Source organism: Gossypium hirsutum, chromosome D07 (genome assembly GCF_007990345.1).
Source record: "Gossypium hirsutum isolate 1008001.06 chromosome D07, Gossypium_hirsutum_v2.1, whole genome shotgun sequence".
NCBI lineage: Eukaryota > Viridiplantae > Streptophyta > Magnoliopsida > Malvales > Malvaceae > Gossypium > Gossypium hirsutum.
This window is the reverse complement of record NC_053443.1, coordinates 19,103,733-19,120,157: the sequence shown is the minus strand read 5'-3', so window position 1 is coordinate 19,120,157 and position 16,425 is coordinate 19,103,733. Positions and strand designations below refer to the sequence as shown.

Below are 16,425 nucleotides of genomic sequence, written 5' to 3'. Positions count from 1 at the left end.
ATTTACGTATGTAAGCTATATTTAAATTTTATTAATAATAAATTTATAACTTAAATAAGTATTACTATTTTTTTAATATTATACATATATTCATTTACGTATGTAAGCTATATTTAAATTTTATTAATAATAAATTTATAACTTAAATAAGTATTACTATTTTTTTAATATTATACATATATTCATTTACGTATGTAAGCTATATTTAAATTTTATTAATAATAAATTTATAACTTAAATAAGTATTACTATTTTTTAATATTATACATATATTCATTTACGTATGTAAGCTATATTTAAATTTTATTAATAATAAATTTATAACTTAAATAAGTATTACTATTTTTTTAATATTATACATATATTCATTTACGTATGTAAGCTATATTTAAATTTTATTAATAATAAATTTATAACTTAAATAAGTATTACTATTTTTTTAATATTATACATATATTCATTTACGTATGTAAGCTATATTTAAATTTTATTAATAATAAATTTATAACTTAAATAAGTATCACTATTTTTTTAATATTATACATATATTCATTTACGTATGTAAGCTATATTTAAATTTTATTAATAATAAATTTATAACTTAAATAAGTATTACTATTTTTTTAATATTATACATATATTCATTTACGTATGTAAGCTATATTTAAATTTTATTAATAATAAATTTATAACTTAAATAAGTATTACTATTTTTTTAATATTATACATATATTCATTTACGTATGTAAGCTATATTTAAATTTTATTAATAATAAATTTATAACTTAAATAAGTATTACTATATTTTAATATTATACATATATTCATTTACATAACACATAACTTACATAACCTACTTAATATATAACTTGCATAACTTAAATAAGTTACGTAATAATACATAATACACAACTTACATGCGTAAATAATACAGAGCTTACATAACTTACATACCCTACATAAATTAAATAAGTTACATAAAAATACATACCCTACATAAATTAAATAAGTTACATAATAATACATACCCTACATAACTTACATAAGACATAACTTTCATAATACACAACTTACGCAACTTACATAAGACATAACTTACATGTGTAAATAATACATATTTTACATAACTTACATAAGTTTCATAATACACATCTTACGCAACTTACACAACTTACATAACTTACATAACTTACATAATGTATATCTTGTTGTCAAATCCTAAAACCGTGCAATTTATTGTCAACGTCAGACTTCAAGAATTAAGAAATGGACCGGTCTTTGATGAATTTGTCAAGGGTAAGCGACGGTTATCGAAATGGGGTGCAGAGTTTTCTAAATATTGCGTTTCAATATGCAAGCCAAGAGAACATGATTCTTTGCCCGTGTAAGAAGTGTGTCAACATAAAATGGCATTATCGTGAGGTTGTATACGAGCATCTAATTGTTGATGGGTTTGTTAAGGGTTATAAGCAATGGCTTTTTCATGGAGAATGCCCTAGAAGTACTTCCTCTTCAACGATGGATGTATCTTATCCTGGGACTGCTTACCATCAGTCTGATAGAGGAGATGACATGGAAGGTATGTTGCGGGATGAATTTAATATGCACAATCATGGTGTGCAATCGTTCCCAGGGAATTTTATGGCATATGATGATTGTAACGTCGGTGGAACTGCTTTTACCGAACCGAGAAGTTGTGTACCTCATGAAGAGCCAAATGGAGAAGCGGCGAAGTTCTACGCTCTACTTAATGACATGAACGAAGAACTGTATGAGGGATCAAAATTTTCAAAAATGGCATTCTGTGTTCGTCTTTTTCAGTTAAAATGTTTGGGAGGGTGGACCGGAAACTCGTTGACAATGCTACTAAAGTTTTTGAGAGAAATGTTTCCGTTTGCAAAAATCCCTCAGTCATGCAAAGACATGAAGAAAATGATAAAAGATTTAGGCCTTGGGTACAACAAAATCCATAGTTGCCCAAATGACTGCATGTTGTATTGGGGCGATCGGAAAAACCAACAGTGCTGTCATGTATGCGGCCAATCCCGTTGGATAAATAGAAACACAGAAGATGGGAACAACGGTGAAAATGATGCACATTCGAGGAAGAAGCCAGTTAAGATTTTGCGGTATTTTCCGTTGATACCAAGGCTTCAAAGGCTTTTCATGTCGTCGAAGACAGCGGAGTCAATGACATGGCACCATGATGGACGAACCGATGATGGATTACTAAGGCATCCGGCAGATTCTTTAGCTTGGAAAGCATTTGACAATAAATTTCCAATCTTTGCAAGCGATCCTAGGAGTGTGAGGCTTGGGCTAGCATCTGATGGATTTAATCCTTTCAAGATCATGAGCACTGCCTACAGTACTTGGCCAGTAGTTCTTGTTCCTTACAATCTGCCTCCGTGGATTTGCATGAAGCAATCTTCCCTTATCTTATCTATGATTATCCCTGGAGAGAAAGGGCCCGGGAATGATATCGACATTTATTTACAGCCACTTATTGAAGAGTTAAAACAATTATGGGCTGGTGTCGAGACATACGATGTGCTGAGAAAGGAGAACTTTAATTTATGTGCAGCTTTGATGTGGACCATTAATGACTTTCCCGCTTATGCCAATTTATCCGGTTGGAGTACTAAGGGTCATTATGCGTGTCCTTGTTGTGCTGCACAAACATGCTCCCAATGGTTGTATAATGGGAAGAAGTTCTCTTACATGGGGCATCGTCGGTGGTTGCCGGAAAATCATAGATTTAGATTTCAGAGTTCTGTATTTGACGGCACTGAAGAGTTCAGAAAAGCTCCTTCCCAGACCAGTGGCTCTGAAATCTTATTCATGTTGGAAGATATGAATTTCATTTATGGGAAGATGAACCAACCGCCAAACACGCAGAGAAACAGAAGATCAAATGATGAAGCCGATGAAAGCTCTGACGAAGAGGACGATCCTAATGAGGCGGACTTGTGGAAAAAAAGAAGTATTTTTTTTGAGTTGCCTTATTGGGAGCATCACCTTTTATGACACAATCTTGATTTTATGCACATTGAGAAAAATGTTTGCGAGAACATTGTCGGTACAATTTTGAACGTCGACGGAAAATCAAAAGACAATCTTCAGAGTCGACTTGATTTAGTCCAAATGGGAATTCGGCCTGATCTTCATCCTAATCCACTTCCGAATGGGAAATATCGGTTGCCGCCTTCAATTTTCTCAATGTCAAAGACGGAGAAAGAACTGTTTTGCATGGTGTTGAAGGATATAAAGGTTCCGGATGCGTATGCGTCAAATATATCTCGATGTGTTAGTGTTAAAGATCGAAGATTATATTCGCTAAAATCACATGACTATCACATCTTGATGCAAGATTTAATGCCAGTTGCTCTACGATGTTGTATGTCCAAGAAGGTGACGTCTTGTATCATTGAACTATCCAACATTATGAAAGCCATTTGTGGAAAAGTTTTGGATGTTCAAGAACTTCAGAAGGTACAGGATCGAGCCGCTTTAACTTTATGCAACATGGAGAAAATCTTCCTACCTTCCTTCTTCACTATTATGGTTCACTTGATAATCCATCTCCCGCATGAATAAATTCTTGGCGGACCCGTTTTCTATCGATGGATGTATCCCATAGAAAGGTGTTAATTTCAATTTTTAAAATTTTCCTTCATTCACCTATATGCCTTTAGTTACAACTTTTGATAATGTTGTATACCGTGTTTAGGTTCCTATCCAAATTAAAGTCTTATTACCGCAACAAGCGTTATCCAGAAGGATCGATTGCTGAAGGCTACTTGGAAGAGGAATGTATGACCTTCTGTTCAAGATATTTAGAAGATGTTGAAACAAGGTTGAACAGACCAAATAGAAATGTTGGACTCACGGATCATAACTTTTCCGAGACTTATTTGTTCAAAAGTTTTGGAGAACCAATCGGTAAAGTTGAAATTGCAGAATTAGATGATTTATCGTGGGTTCAAGCACATCGATATGTTCTGTTTCACCACGAATCAATGGAACCTTTACGCAAGTAACTTCTAGAAATTGTTTATAGTCTAACAAACTGAACATATTTTTAACATAGTGAGTACAAACAAATATTGAGATCTCGTTCGCGCTCTCGAAGAACACAACATCGAGATATCAATAAGTTGTTTACAGAATCTTTTCATGAATGGTTAAGCCAGCCAAACGGTATGTAATTAGAGCTTTAAGTTCTAAAAATAATAATATTTACTCAAAACATTTTTAATTACTCAGTTTACTTTCCATTCAATAGGTTTGGAGTGGGAAGAACGTCACCGACGAAGTTAAATGGCTTTCCCAAGGTTCAAATCGGGTGGTTAAAAGATATAGTGCATTCCTCATAAACGGATTCAGATTTCATACAAAATATCGCGAGAGATTGAGGAGAACGCAAAATTGTGGAATAGTGGTTAATTCCTCAATTACAAGTTATGCTAGTGCTAGGGACAATAATCCTGTGGAGGGAAATATGGAATATTTTGGACTTCTTACTGACATAATTGAGTTGGATTACTACGGCAAATGGAAAGTTGTCTTATTTCAAGGTGATTGGGCCGATGTTAATACTGCACGTGGAATCAAGCAAGATCAATTTGGTTTCACAATGGTAAACTTCGCTCGATTGATTCACACAGGACAACAATTGATTGATGAGCCGTATGTATTTTCTTCTCAAGTCAAACAAGTTTTTTACTCAAAAGACCCAACTGATGAGGGTTGGTACGTTGTACTCCGTAACATCCCTAGAGACTTTTTTGACATGGGCAGTGGAAGTAAAGATGACATTGACGACAGAACACAAACTTTGCCATTTCCAGAACAGAACTTAAACGAAAACATCCCTAGTACTAGTACACAATTTCAATGGGTCCGTCAGGATACGGATGAAGAGATTTACGAATTATAATGTAGTAAGCTTTTACGATTATCTAATTACATCTACGAATGATGATATTTCAACTATTTTATATGTGATATTATTGTTGTAATTTTATACTAAGTTTTCAACTGATTTATTTGTATTGCAGATAAAATGCCTAGAAGAAAAGTGTGATCGCACCGCATTGTTCAAGGTACTCCAAACTCGGCGGAAACAAACAGCACTGAACAACAGACTGCTATTGGATCTTCGAATGTTCCGATTACACCTGAGGAACCTATAGAAGTTCAAAGTAATTTAACATTTAATTTACATGTGTGTTGACTTCTTGTTTTTTTTTTAAATTAGTTAAATATTACAATACTTTTATTTTTCAGATGAAACTGGTGGGACGCGGAGAGGTCGCGGACGTACGGTACTGAGCGATTTATACGACCTAGATCCAGTCGAGCGTGTCCAAGTATCCAGTAATAGCTTTGGTCAGCCTGTTGGATCAGAAGCTCGCCTTTTAGCAGGATACATGGGCATTCTAGCACGGAATGCAAATATGTTGCCAATTAACTTCGAGTCATGGCATAAAGTGCCCGAGAGTAACAAGAACCAAGCTCTCGATAACATTAAGGTAACAAAATGTGTATGTCATTTATAATACTTGGGTTTAAGTTTCGTTTACATTTACTTTCTTAAGTTGTGTTTTTTGTAGGCGAGATTTGCTCTAGAGGTCTCCGATGCTTATGTAAAGAAGGCATTGGGAAAAAGATGGAGAGACCATAAGAGCACTTTAAAGAAAGACTATTTTAAGACAAAAACAACACTCAACGAGAGATTACAAAATGTCCCGCCGGGAATGCTGAGGTACCAATGGGAAGAGGTCGTTAGATTTTGGACTTCGAAGAAAGGAGAGGTATGTGTAACTTATAAAATTTTGTAATTATTTTGGTGTATAGTATTTCCTAATTAACGTACTAATAATTTCATAATGTAGGATCGTGAAGAAGTTGGAAAAAAAAGTAGGCAGCAACAAAAATTCACTCACACAGCTGGGTCGAAAAGTTTTGCGTGTGTAGCTCATGTAGAGGTATTTTCAATTTTTTAATATTGGCAGATATTTATTACTTACTTACATTAATATTTTTACTATTGTATTGTAGGAACTGTCGTCCGGTCAAAAAGTTAGACGCCTTCAACATTTTGACATTACACATAGGAAGAAAGATGGAAACCCTATGACTCCTGAAGCTGCAGAAATTATGGTACGTTTGCTTAATTAATACAATTTCACTTGTTTTAATAATTTATAGTGTTTATTTTCTAATGATTTATTTCATCTATTGTAATGCAAATATTGTTAAGTTATGTTGCATTGGGTTTTTTAATATATATTGCGTTCCTAACTATTTGATTTATTTTTTAGGAAAAATTAAAGGATAAAAAGGCGGAGTACGAAGCGATTGCTTCCAGTGATAGTTCTGTTCATATTGACGACATTGATAACCGGATTATCACTGAAGTTTTGGGTCATGAAAGGTATGGTCGGGTTCGATTTCAAGGATCTTTTGTTAACCCATCCCAATATTTTGGATCTAGCTCGCAACAATATATGCCTTCGAGGAGTCGAGCCGAAGCTGAAGTTCAGAGGTTAAGAGACCAGATGGCTCAGATGCAAGCGACAACAATTGAGCAAATTACACAACTTAAAGCGGAGGCAACATCGAGAGAAGTTGAGGTTCAAAAAAGATATGAAGAACTCCAGCTACAACTGAAAGCAGATGTAGCAGCGAGAGAAGCTGAGGTTCAACGAAAGTATGAAGAACTCCAGCAGCAGCTTAAAGCAGATGCGGCAACAAGAGAAGCAGAGACGGCAGCGAGAGAAGTACAGGCTACAGCGAGGGAAGCAGAGGCTACAGCGAGGGAAGCCGAGCAGCGTCAAAAGTTCGATGAACTCCAGCAGCAGCTTCAGAGTATGATGAAGATGTTTCAGCAGTCGCAACAGCCGCCGTCTTAAACTATCGTGTAAATATACTTCGATTTTGACTTTTAATTATCATTTTAACTTTTAACATTTTTGTAAGAATAATACGAATTTTATTTTATTTATTGATATTTATTATTTTATTTGTTTACTATATAGATTTATTACTTTTGGCTGGTTTAGATATGATTTCTTCTGATTTGTTTTTACAGGAGGGCTGAAAATATAAAAAAAATTTTATTTTACAAATCTGTCAAATTTTGTGGCGTTTTTAAAAAAACGCCACTAAAGGTGTTGGCCTTTAGTGGCATTTTTGGTCAAAGTGCCGCTAAAGATAAGGGTCTTTAGCGGCGTTTGTGGAAAAAGCGCCACTAAAGATCATGGTCTTTAGCGGCGTTTGTGGGGAAAGCGCCGCTAAAGATTAGGTTCTTTAGTGGCGTTTTGTTGTCGAAGCGCCGCTATAGATCAGGGTCTATTGCGGCGTTTGAGGGGAAAGCGCCGCTAAAGATTAGGTTCTTTCGTGGCGTTTTTGGTCAAAGTGCCGCTATAGATCAGGGTCTATTAGCGGCGTTTGAGAAAAAAACGCCGCTAAAGACCCTGATCTTTAGCGTTAGCGGCGCTTGTCCCAAAAACGCCGCTAAAGATCAGGGTCTTTAGCGGCGCTTCCACTAAAGCACCGCTAAAGGTCTTACTCTTCAGCGGCGTTTGTGCTAGAAGCGCCGCTAAAGATCAGGGTCTTTAGCGGCGATTTTTTTAAAAACGCCGCTAAAGTTAGCGGCGCCTTCATTAGCGGCGTCTGTTGCGGCGCTTTTCAAAGCGCCGCTAAAAGTATCTACGGCGCTAAAAAGCGCCGCTAAAGGCCTAAAAAAGCGCCGCTAAAAGCCTGTTTTGGTGTAGTGTATAGGCCTTTAATAGGCCCACTGTAACACATTCCTTTGAACATATCCCCTTTATTTACTAAAAGAAAATTGTTGTAATAGTTTGAATTAAGCTTTCTATAGCTAAAGAATTAGTGGGAGAGTTCTTTCATTATAATTGCATGAAAGTAAGGTTACAATAAGCGTGAATAAGGTTGAGTGTAACACCCCAAACTTGGCCTAAACGTTATAGCCACATTCTAAAGGTTACATTGACCACCAACATGGCAAAGTGAAATATTCAGATTCTTTTAAAACTCCTATTCTAACAAATTTTAGAAAAACGTATACATTTTCCTTAGTTTAAATAAACATCAGATTATCAAGTCGACCAAGAATTATTACACAACGTGATATTTTTGTAAACTCAATTGATTTTTTTTCTATTTTGTTGATTTGTTTTTTCAAAAAGTCTTTCTTTATTACATATCAAAAATAATCATGACATCTGTAATTTATATTTCAAATCCATATTTCTTATGAATTAAAATCACTTTATATGTTTGATCGATTTTTAATATAAATACCATGCATGCAAATAAAATCCCAAATAACGCAACCCAAAATCCAAAACCAATCTTATGCCATAGTTCAAAAAAACCATTACAGTCCAAAAAATAATATGATAATAATATTTTTAAAGAAATAATTTATTTATAAAAGTTTGAGACGAGCCCTCCAAATGTGGCATCCAATCCTAACTTTGAGGATTAACTAAAAGAAGAAGAATTTAGAGGGTGAGCTTTAAGAAACTCAATGTGAGTCTAAGAGTAACAATTTAGACATAAAGACATTCTTAAAAAAATTATAAGCCATCCATACAAAGCCAACGACGGTACATAACAAATCATCAATCAGTGCATGAGCATGGGTATGATTAAATGATGTAATGCAAAGTATCAACAAAATAGATCCCACCTCCATTCGCAACACACCAACTCCAACCATCCAATCACACCAAATAGGTCTACTAGAACTCACTCATCCATCACACCAATTTGTGGTCTTTAGCCACCAGAAATTATGCAAACAAGCTGCCAGATTTATTGCGGCAATATCGCTAGAAATAGATAACGCAGTTTAACTACCAAATCAAAATTTACAAGTAAACTGCTAGAATCGCAGATCGTAATATGCCAAAACTTCCTCCAAATCATACACAACCCAACCCCAATACACATGCAAATGGTATAACATAAATAAGCTTACTCGAATCAAGCATGCTTATATACAGATAAAACATATCAGAACATACTAGTTGCACACATAATTAACAAATCAAAACATGCTATTGGCATATTCCCCATATGTAGATAAAACATATTAGAACATACTAATTGTACATATAGTTAACAGATCAAAACATGCTATTGGTATATTCGACCATCACAAAAATAGACACGTATCGTATTCAGCAACACAGTGGAGACAATACGCATTTAGCTAACTCAAATTAGGGCATACTTACCTTCGATCATGTCGCCTAACTTATTTACCCATATTCAGCCATTACTGAAACACACCCACAATCAATCGGCTTACACCAAATTTTACAGTCAGGGAAAATACTTACATTCAGCCTCCGAACGATATCAATTAAAACACAACATCATTTTCTTGTTATCATACACTCACAAATTACATAGGGTTAGGATTCACACATAAAAGACTCAACACGATTTATTCACACATGCATTCGATTATCACCAAGTCACATGATTTATTTTTGAATAAAACACACAAATGGATTACAAAAAGGTTAGGACCTACACTTGATCTATGTAAAGGATGGCTAGGGGTGGTAAAAAAGGGTTGCCAAACGTTGAGAGAATCAGATGCGGGTCGCCAAAGGCTACTACGAAGGGCTATTGCGATCGGTTGGTGGTGCATAAGGTGCGACAAAATTCGATGAATGTCGATTACGTGTGACAGAAATCGATAACTACCGATGACTACAGATTACGTGTGACATAAGCTGATGACTACCGATTGCGTGCGACTGAAGCCGATAACTATTCGATTCCCAACTCAACTCGACTCAACTTTGGCATGTACCTTTACACTCGATTCTAAGCTTGATTTAGCTTGAGAATCGGCTAAACCTATAAATCTGGTACCATTAAATGTAACACCCCTAACCCCTCTTCGTTGACAGAGTAGAGTCACGGGCATTACTAACGAATCAGAACATTTAATTTCATCGCAAGTAATAGTGCAAGCTCAATATTAACATCACATGATACATGAGCAATGTATGCTAATTTGATATTTTTATAATCGTGTCTTATACAATTTAATAATGAATCATGATATATCATACCAATTCAGAGTAAAAGTTACTCTTACAGTCCTTAATACGAGTTTATAGAACCCTAAAAATAGTTTAAAAATAGTTTAATTTGAAACAATTCTAGAAGTTTAGGGTGAAATATTAAAATGCCTAGAAAAAGGGCACACACGGCCGTGTGGAATGCCCCAGACCATGTGATTTTTGAAGTTGAGACACACGACCGTGTCCCAGACTGTGTCTCTGCCCATGTACCTTACTGACTTGAGACACACGACCGTGTCCCACTGTAGCAGCCCGATTTCAGTGAAATTAGAACAGTGGTTTCGTGACCACAAATCTGAGTCAGAAAGAAAATTTATTTTAATAACATTGCATGGTCTGCATAATGATAGGAAAGACGTATAAAAATTTCGATAAGAAAATTTTATCGATTTCATGTTTAATTATAGAAATAACCAAATTGTATAAAATGCAAAAGTTGAATTCTAATAGCTAGAAGGATTAAATAGCTATGGAATTCAAAATTTGAGGTCCTTATAAGGCAAATAGACCAATAATAGAAGTTAGTAGATATTTATGATGATTCATCCATGGACATTTAAGAAAAGAAAATGACTAAATTTGAAAGTGGAAAAATAAAAGATGATAATAAAAATAAATAAAAAAATATCATCTTTTTCATCATCTTTCCCCAAATTATTTTCATGGAAACCCTAGCTAAGAGAAAAGAGTTCAAGCAAGCTAAATAGGCTTAATTGGGTAAGCATTCTTGTCCCGTTTTTAGTAATTTTTATATTTCCGAGATTGTAGAAACCTAATCTACCAATTTTGGGGATTAATTTGTAAAGTTATCAAAGTATTAAAAGTTTGTCATGGATAAGTATGCTGAAATTTTGAAGTTTATGGTAGAAAATGAAAGGTTGTTGATAGATAAACAACTTTTATAAAGGAAATTTTCATAAAATTATGAAATTATAATTTAGGGACTACATTGTAAAAGTTCATGAATTACATGAGCTGTAAATGTTATATGAAAAATTTGGCTAGAATTGGAATACGGATTAAATTGCATGAATTTCATTTTTCGAGCCTAGGGACAAAATTAGAATTAATTAAAAGTATAGAGGTAAAATGACACTTTTGCCTATTATGTAAGTTGAATTGAATTGAATTGAATATGAAATGTGTTAAATTGATGTTAAACTCATTTATATAGATCTGGAAAGATCAAATAAAGAGTTAGATCGAGGAAAATAAAAAGTATCGAATTAATAGCCTACGAACACAAACAATTATCGAGGTAAGTTCGTGTAACTAAGTTATGTATATTAATATGTTTAAATTGAATGTTGTATATGTGTGAATAATATAAATGTCTGATGTATGAAAATTAGTCACATATCCGATAATACCTGGTAAACGTTAAGTCTCATTTGAATAAATGAAATTCGAAGCATACATGATTTCCCGTATGGGTTTTGGTCATGCATATATTGTAGACACACCAAAGCTCTTACGAGCATCCTGTTATAAGCCCTCTCGAGCTTCCCGTTACGTGGTTCCTGCGAGCATCCCGACTGGTATTGACCCTGCATGTGTTGCGGTCATACCACAACTCTTTGTAAGCGTCCTGATATATGATCGGTATGGATCCTGCATATAATACGAACATACCGCAGCTCTTTATGAACGTCTTGATATAGACTCTTTGTGAGCTTCCTGATATGGCTTGCTTGAACTTCCTGTTATATGGCTATCCAGAGCTCCCTGATAATAAATCTTCAGAGTTACCTGTTAAGCTCAATGAGCTTCCTCTTTTAAATTCTTATGAGTTTCTTGTTATAGCCCGGATAAGCTTCCTATTACATGGCTCACATGAGCATTTTGTTATATGGCTCGAGAGAGTGCTTCCTGATTATATGCCCTAATGGGTACCCCTGAATATGAGTTGACGGATTATAGTTTTGTACACTTCGAGTGTACTGCATATGTATCGATCGATATTTCAAATAAATTAAACGGGCAAAGTGCTGACATGGTTAAACTGAGCTTAAGATAATTTGTCATGGAAATGCACATGTTAAATGGAAATATGATATGAAAAGCATATGTACATGAAAGTTATTACATGATGAGCTTATATTTGATTATTGGTGTTTACATGTAATACATGACTAACAAGTTTCTTGAGATTATATGTGTTTAGACAAATTGCCAAATTTCTTTAGATGAATTTTGTGTGCTTATCTTAAATGTAAATTAGTGGTAAGTTAATTTTCTGTTATACGAACTTACTAAGAATAATAGGCTTACTCTGTTTTACTTCCTCTGTTTTATAGTACTCGAAAGCTCGTAAAGGTTGGAAGCAGGTCGGAGCAAGATCACACAATCATTTAGCTCATTTTGGTATAATTGGTAAATTTCCTTTGGTATAATGGCATGTATAGATTAAATTGACCAAATGATGGCATATTAATATTTGGTTATAATTAGCCATTAGAATGGCTAGTGATAGTATGTTTTGATGTATATGTGTATGAGACTATATTATGTTGATATGTGTTGTGTGCTTGAATTGATATACATATTAGGTATAAATATGCTTAAATGAATATTTGACCAATTTGTTAGTTGGTCACTTGAAAATATGTGATGATATGTCATGCATAAGAATTGGTTTTGGCTTGATTTAAATGTTTTGAATTGGTTTGGAAATGTGTTAAAATGTTAATGTAGATGCAAGGAAAATTTGGGTGAGATATAAGGCTTAGATTTGGCTTTATTTTGTCCACACGGGTAAAGACATGGGCGTATGTCTCAGCCGTGTATGACACACGGCCATGCACACAGGCGTGTGGTTTTGCCGTGTGTCCCCTGCGTCTTAAAATTTCAGAATCAGAATGTTTCAAATTGCTCACATGGGCAGAGACACGACCGTGTGTGTCACATGGCCTAGCACATGGGCGTGTGACTTGGCCATGTGACCCTTACACCTAATTTTTGAAAATCAAATTGTCCATACGGCCTGGCACACGGGCGTGTTGCTGGCCGTGTGACCCAAGTCAGAGAGTTACACGGGTTTTGACACGGGCTGGGAGACGACTGTGTGCCTCACATGGAATGCCCACACAGCCTAGGACACGGGTGTGTCACTTGGCCGTGTGAGCCACATGGCTTAGCCACACGGGCGTATGTCCCTTGCACTTAAGAAAAATTTTGAGATTTTGCGAAAAATTCTTGGAGTTCCCGATTTAGTCCCGACTTGTTTCTAAAGCATAAATTGGGTCTCGATGGCCCATTCAAGGGACATTGTGATTTAATATGTTTTATTTCGGTTATGAATAGTAAATGATATGTGTAAACTATTTTTAAATTTGTAAACCTCGGTAATGCTCCGTAACCCTGTTCTGGTGACGGATATAGGTTATGGGTGTTACACGCAGCCCGTGTATCTGCCCGTGTAACTCATTGACTTGGGTCACACAGCTATGTCGCAGGTCGTGTGTCAGCTCGTGTGGAAACTACACTTATAATGTTATTCTACATGTTTAGGGCACACGCCTGTGCGTGTTTCCTGTATGTGACACATGGCTGTGTGACAGACCGTGACTCAAGCTGTGTGGACCTAAATGTACCTTAATTGGGCACACACTTGTGTGTGTTTCCTACTTACTTGGGCACTAAGCAACTTAATTACCAGCCATTTAACCTATTCAAAACACAATTAAAGATACTCAAAATATGCCAAAACAACCATCTTAAGTGCCTAACCAATGTACTCTTATTGGTACCACATTTTATATCATCAAACACAGTATCAAAGCAATCAACCATTCAAAGCTTTCCTTCATGCCAAATTTTACCATAATTGGACTAACACTTAGCTACTTAAGCTACTAAACTTTGAACTAACACATACCATAATATTAAGCTAAGCTATTATACCAACATAGTCTCAATCACTACCATATTTACGTATAATCATTATTTCACTAGAAAACCAAACAATGACTTCTTAGGTACATGCCATTACAAAATGAAATATCACCACACTTGAGCTCGGGATTAAGGTTGGATGCTGAGTTAGCAATAATTTGAAAAGTACATATCCTGCGCACAGAAGCCAAAACCGCACGCTAAGCAAAACTCAATGGTATTTCTATAATTTGAACAATATAAACTTGATATAAGTAATTAAAATGTAAGAATGCAACAAGTAATGATATGTAAATGTGTTTCAAATCAATAATATAATTTTGCTCATTCCTTATTCACATCTACTAGATTCCACATGTTTAGTACATGAAAATGGCATTTGAATATTTCAACTCATGCAAAGGCATGATTTATCTCTTTGATCCATACTTGAATTCATTTCAATGTTCACATCTCATTTCATCAATTCATATTTCATTTCCCATCTCATATTCATTTTTCATCTTTGTCATTTCAATATCAAACACATAAATTTATTATTTAATTTTCCCTATTAACATGACTCGGGCTCAGACGGACACACGAATCTAACCAACACACCAATTTGACACCAAGTACCTCAGTGGATAAATCCAAAGTAATAACTACGTCCAGCGCTATATAAATTGACACCTAATGTCTCATCGGCTAAACCGAAACAAATTGACACCTAGTGCCTCATCAACTTGAGGTTGAAGAAATCCCTGAACTCTCTTATCCTATGGCATGCCATCTATATTCGACTCAGCCTGAAATAGTTAATAGGGTTCCATTTCACTTTTCAATGCAACCAATGTCTCAATTTCATATATACACCGTATAACATATAGTCAATTCAATATTCATATAATCAACATATTTCATAATATACAAAGTCAATTCATTTCAAATCAACTATGAATTCAATTCAATCCCAAAGTACCAAAGTACTTACATCAAATGCTTACCATATGCAAACAATTAAATATGCAACAATCTACTATTTAATTTGGATTATAGAAACACAAACCGTATATTCTGAGCTATTCGACGTCGACCTTGTTTTCCCCTTCTTACTCGAGGATTCCAGAATGACATTTGCTATGGAATAAAATAATTAAAATAAATTAATAACATACCACTCAATTCACAAGAATTTTAATTTTTCTACTATATTTTGCTTAATCCTCAATTAAGTCCCTAAACCGAGACTAATTTTAATATCCATATGTAACTTCAAATTTTATACTATTTCACTCTAAACTAAATTTATCTCCCTATTTTCCAATTCCACCCCTTAATTTTTAATTTTTCTCAATTTAGTCCCTACTATTTAGAATCAACAATTAATTACACAATTTAGTCATTTTCCACTTTTAACTTCAAAATCTATCTATTTAACCCCTAATACTTAAACTATTTAACAATAGTAACACCTAAAATCTTAAACAATACTAAAAATTGCAACATGGGTCGGCTAGCCCTAGGTACCGAGATTCCAAAAACGTAAAAATTATAATTAAAAAATGACTAAATTGCACTAACCAATTGAAGTTTGAAGGCCTAAAACCCTTATGTGTCGTCCAAGATTATTCTTCTCCCTTTTTGTTTTCGAAATTGCATGTAAAAGAGTATGTTCATTCTCTTTCATGCCACTTTCTTCTTATATTACTTATTTTGTTTTAATTTCATTCATTATTATTATATTATAATATATACATTAGATTCATTTTATTTATTATTATAACATATACATATCTATACATATAATAAGCATAACATTAATTATTTTAACCCATGATCGTCCACTTTAAATGAAACAAAGGTACAACTGCTACTTTAGTCCCTTTAATTTATTTTAATCTATAATTCAACTTTTAGCCCTTATTCGATTTAGTCTGTATACCAATATAGTTCCTAATTCATGCAATTTACCTATCCAAAATTTAATTCACTACTAAAATAACTTCGTAAATATTTAATAAAAATATTTACGGGTTCAATTTACAGAAACGGAGTCTCGAGCTTTACTTTTCGAAACCCCTGATTATCGGGTCGTTACATAACTAAATTGTGTGCCAAAATGATTGGTAATCGTTACATTTATAAGTAATTCATGTAAGCCTAATAATTCCATTTGAACTTACTAAGCATTTGTATGCTTACTCTAGTTTTTTCCCTTGTAGACCGTTACCATGCAGAACTTACCAAGTTGGATCAACACGGAGTTCACACTATCATCGGGATGGTAGAATTGTGCCTATTTTGAGTTTAGACATTGTGGTATGTATACAAGGGTACCTTGTTGAGTAAATGGCCATTTTGGGTTAGTTGTTGTATGGTAACTGTGATAATGGTTAAATTTGAATGCTTAACATGG

The 16,425-nt window shown here is 34.4% G+C and overlaps 1 long non-coding RNA gene across 1 annotated transcript; it reads left to right on the top strand.

The window, feature by feature from the left end:
• The first annotated feature begins 4,682 nt into the window (after positions 1-4,682).
• Positions 4,683-5,534, top strand: LOC121219459 (uncharacterized). Its single transcript, XR_005916238.1, has 3 exons — positions 4,683-4,943; positions 5,061-5,204; positions 5,290-5,534. It is a non-coding gene; the product is annotated as an uncharacterized lncRNA (long non-coding RNA).
• The last annotated feature ends 10,891 nt before the right edge of the window (positions 5,535-16,425 follow it).